This window comes from Hordeum vulgare, chromosome 5H (assembly GCF_904849725.1).
Source record: "Hordeum vulgare subsp. vulgare chromosome 5H, MorexV3_pseudomolecules_assembly, whole genome shotgun sequence".
Lineage (NCBI taxonomy): Eukaryota > Viridiplantae > Streptophyta > Magnoliopsida > Poales > Poaceae > Hordeum > Hordeum vulgare.
In genome coordinates, this window is record NC_058522.1 from 383,659,834 (window position 1) to 383,665,131 (window position 5,298).

A 5,298-nucleotide genomic window follows, 5' to 3' on the forward strand; every position below is an offset into this window, starting at 1 on the left:
GCCCTCATCTTGGAGGGGAAACACCAGCAGATGGAGAACCGCAAGCGAAAGTATGGGGTTGGAAAGTTCAACTCCGGCACTCAGCAGAAGCCTCGCTACACCCCTATCCAGGGAATACCGGGACTGGATCCGGTAAGTTTGGAGGACACGTTCAGCATAACCACCCGATGCACAACCATGGAGGCCACAACCATGGAGGGAATGGGAACCACCGCAAAAACAACAACTTCAAGAATGGCAGTACTGGCACTCAGCAGCATTCAGCTCCAGCTCAGAAGGATCTGACTCACATCACTTGCTTCAAGTGTCAGAAGACGGGACACTATGCCACTGAATGTCCCCGGAACTAGCTGGGGAATGGAAACGGCAACGGCAACTCTGCAGCAAAGAAGCCCAATCCTTTCCCTCGTGCTCAGGTGAAACACATTGATGTTGAAGAGGTCTATGATCACCTCGATACTGTGGTTGGTAAGTTTTTGCTAAATTCACGTCCAGTATTGGTACTTTTTGATTCTGGTGCAACACATTCATTCATATCAAGGGTAGTTGTGGAAAAGTATAGTTTGCCAACTAGAACCCTCAGCCAGCCTATTAAGGTCAGTTCCCCAGGAGGCATGATGACAACTGGGATAGGATGCCATGCTTTGAGTCTCAACATCGGGAACCATAATTTTCCCACCGACCTCATCGTATTAGAATCCCAGGGATTGGATGTAATCCTAGGCATGGATTGGTTGGCCAAGTATGAAGGGAATATTGATTGTGCCCTTAAGTCTATTTTGCTCACCACCCCCGAGCAGAAGCGGATTAAGTACGTGTCTCAGCGCCCGACACAGAGTAAGCGAGTAAACTCTCTCACGGGAGTAGTCCAGGAGGAAGTACCGATTGTGCAGGAGTACCCAGATGTATTTCCGGAGGAATTGCCGGGCATGCCCCCCGATAGAGAGATTGAGTTCTTGATTGAGCTATTACCCGGAACAGCCCCGATATCCAAGATACCCTATCGGATGCCCGCAAATGACTTGCTAGAAATCAAGAAGCAAATTAAGGAGTTATTGGACAAAGGGTATATTCGCCCAAGTTCTTCACCTTGGGGAGCCCCAGTGCTCTTGGTTGAAAAGAAAGACAAGTCCTTGAGAATGGTTGTCGATTATCGTGCATTGAACGATGTGACCATCAAGAACAAGTACCCCTTGCCGATGATCATTGATCTGTTTGATCAGTTAGTTGGAGCTCGCGTATTATCAAAGATCGATCTTCGATCCGGGTATCATCAGTTGAAGATTCGTGAACAGGATATACCCAAGACAGCCTTCACCACTCGATACGGCTTGTATGAGTACACAGTCATGTCACTTGGACTGACTAATGCTCCAGCATATTTTATGAATCTGATGAACAAGGTATTTATGGAATACTTGGACAAGTTTGTCGTGGTGTTCATCGATGACATACTGATACTCTCCAAGAAGGAAGAGGAACACAAGGAACACCTACGTCTAGTTCTGGAGAAGCTTCGAAAGCATAAGCTATATGCAAAGTTTAGCAAATGTGAGTTTTGGTTGAAGGAAGTCGGATTCCTCGGACACGTCATCTCGGGAGAAGGAATAGCAGTGGACCCTGCCAAGGTCGCAGCAGTCACCGAATGGGTAGCACCCACTTCAGTCAAGGAGATCCGCAGTTTCCTCGGACTTGCCGGATATTACCGGAGGTTCATTGAGAAATTCTCAAAGATTGCCAAGCCCATGACAGAGTTGTTGAAGAAGGAATCCAAGTATATTTGGACTGAGGAATGTGAAACCAGTTTTCAAGAGCTGAAGAAATGTCTTGTTACAGCCCGAGTGCTGATATTGCCGAACATTCGGAAGGATTTCCAGGTTTACTGTGACGCTTCTCGTCAAGGACTTGGAGGAGTGCTCATGCAAGAAGGCAAAGTTGTATCCTATGCATCCAGACAGCTCAGACCTCATGAGTTGAATTATGCCACGCATGACTCGGAACTAGCAGCCGTAGTGCGCGCTCTCAAGACCTGGAGACATTTCCTGATCGGAAATAGTTGTGATGTTTACACTGATCACAAGAGCCTGAAATATATCTTCACGCAGAAGGAGTTGAACCTCAGACAGAGGCGATGGCTAGAGTTGATCAAGGACTATGACATGAGATTGCATTATCACCCAGGCAAGGCAAATGTTGTAGCCGATGCGTTAAGCCGCAAGAGTTATGTGAACACACTCACAGCTAGAGGATTACCCCAGGAGTTAGTCGATGACCTCCGAGAGCTCAAATTGGAAATAATTCCAAGAGGATTTGTTGCCACACTGGAAATTCAGTCCACTTTGACAGAAAAGATCTGCGAAGCACAGAAATCAGACAAGGAGATAGCTGAGATTAAGCAGAAAATGGAAGACGGGAAGGCTAAAGGTTTTCGTGAGGATGAACACGGAACTTTATGGTTTGAGGATCGCATCTATGTGCCCAATGATCCCGAACTCAGGAAGTTGATACTTCAGGAGGCCCATGATTCCCCGTACTCGATACACCCCGGCAACACCAAGATGTATTTGGATCTGAAAGAAAGTTTCTGGTGGACAGGATTGAAGAAAGACATTGCCGAGTTCGTAGCAATATGCGATGTTTGTCAGCGAGTAAAAGCCGAGCATCAGAAGCCAGCAGGTTTGCTCCAACCTCTGCCGATACCCGAGTGGTAATGGGAAAAGCTTGGTATGGACTACATCACAGGATTACGCAGGACCCGTTCTGGCTATGATTCTATTTGGGTTGTGGTCGATCGTTTGACCAAGGTAGCTCACTTCATTCCGGTGAAGACTACTTACACGAGTGCCAAGCTAGCCAAGATATATATGACAAGGATCGTATGTCTGCACGGAGTACCGAAGAGCATTGTGTCAGATAGAGGGACTCAGTTCTCATCAAAATTTTGGCACCAATTGCATGAAACCTTAGGAACGAGATTGGAGTTCAGTACAGCTTTTCACCCGCAGACAGATGGACAGACCGAGAGAGTCAATCAGATTCTGGAGGACATGTTGAGAGCTTGCGCACTAGACTATGGGTCTAGTTGGGATGACAATTTACGTTATGCCGAGTTCTCATACAACAACAGCTACCAGACCAGTCTGAAGATGGCCCCTTTCGAAGCTCTATACGGAAGGAGGTGCAGAACACCGTTGATGTGGGATGGAGTTGGAGACCGACAACTTTTTGGTCCCGACCTTATACGAGATTCTAAAGAGAAGGTCAAGCTAATTCGTGACCGACTCAAGATAGCTCAGTCCAGGCAGAAGAGTTATGCTGACAGCAAACACAAGGAAGTAACGTACGAAGTGGGAGACCGAGCATATCTTCGGGTGTCTCCACTTCGAGGAATCAAGAGATTCGGTGTGAAAGGAAAATTAGCACCCCGTTTCATTGGCCCCTACAAAATTCTTGAGCGTAGAGGCGAAGTTGCATACAAACTGGAACTGCCGGAAGGATTGTCCGGAGTTCATGATGTCTTCCATGTTTCCCAGTTGATTAAATGCCACGCTAAGATGGCCGATGTTCCGTTGAGAGATACAGTGCCCCTAGAGGCCATACAGCTTGACAACGATTTGACGTATGAGGAGAAACCCGTCAGGATTCTCGAGACTGCCAACAGAGTTACCCGCAGAAAGATCATCAAGTTCTGCAAGGTGTTGTGGAGCCATCACACCGAGGAAGAAGTCACATGGGAACGAGAAGAGGATCTTCGTCGAGACCACCCGCACCTATTTCCTAGCCAACCCGAATCTCGAGGGCGAGATTCATCTTAAGGTGGGTAGGTTTGTAACATCCCAATTTTCCTAATTGGGAATGTTTTACATTGTAGCTAAGCATCTATGCATATTGATTGAAATAAAATTTAGCACGTGAATTCTTTCGTCTTTTGATTTGCAATTCCATCTTTTTCCTCGCACGAGAAATGCCCGGAGAAATACTCTCTTGCACGCAAGAGAGAGAGAGCGCAAGAAAATGACCCTCCGAAGTGCGGGCAAATTTCTGAAATATTTGAGCCAAGAAAATACAAAGTTTATTGCAAAAATATTTACAAAAAGAATATAAAGCATTTAGAGGAATTTCTGAAAAAAACATTTTTTTAAAGTTTTTATTTTTGCTTTGGAAAAATGTTATTCGAGTAGAGGATATTTTTCTGATTTTTTTGGTATATAATACCCTATATTAATATTTTGATTTACTTCCTCTTTATTCGCTTTTGTTTTCTGTTTCGGAAAAAGTTATAAAATAGGAAAGGTTTTTTTTCCTTTAAGCCGCCGCCCCGAGCGCATGATAAGGCCGTGGGCCGAATCCCCCGCCGCCAGGGACTAATGCCTTAGATCTCGGCCGATCCCCCTTTCCTTCCCCACTCTCTCTCAGTGCCCGCTGGACCCCGCGACCGACCCTCCCCTTCCCGTCGGTCACCCTCTTCCTCCTCTTTCCAAAAACATGCCCGAGACCGAGCCACTCCCCAGAACTTCGGGATTTCCCTCCCCGATTTCCCTCTCTCCCTTCCTTTCCTCTCCCCTCCCCAGGCCTATAAGTACCCCCCACCCCGGCCGCCCCCGTTCCCACCCTAACCTCGACGAACCGCCGCCCGAGCCGACCTCGCCGGAGCCGAGCCCCTGTTGCACTTCGGCCCTCCTAGAGCAGCGCCCCTCTCCACTCCGCCCGACGCCACCCCTCGGAGGAGGACCACTGCCGCCGCCTCCCCGTCTCTCCACCGCCCCGGAGCCCCCTCCCCCTCGACGGTGACGCCCCCTTGCCGGAGTAGCCTCCCCAGCCACGGTAGCTCTCCATTCCCTCTGTTGTTTCTTCTTTTTTCTTTTGTAGCCGTTAGATCTTAGATGTATGGTTTAGATTAGATCCTAGAATAACTCTTCAGTTTAGAGTAGAAAACCAGCGGTTTTATTTCACTTATACTTTTAGCCAGTAGATTCGGTTAGAGCTAGGCCGTTTGCTCCAAACGTTGCAACAAACATCACCCGCAACCTATCACAACACGCCACGTCTACCCCCCATTAGTTAGCTAGTTATTTTCTTTTTCTGTCTAATTGCAAAAAACAGAAAAGTTTATGTTTTGTTTTGGCCACAACTTTTGATCCCGAAGTCCAATGATATTGATTCTTGTTCCAGTAGACTCCAATGTTTCTGTAGTTTTTAAAAACATATAATTTGTCTATGTTTGAAATTTTCAAATATAAGTTAGATCAGATTTAGTTTAAAGCTTGTTTTGCCTATTCCAGGAGTTTAAAAAATGAT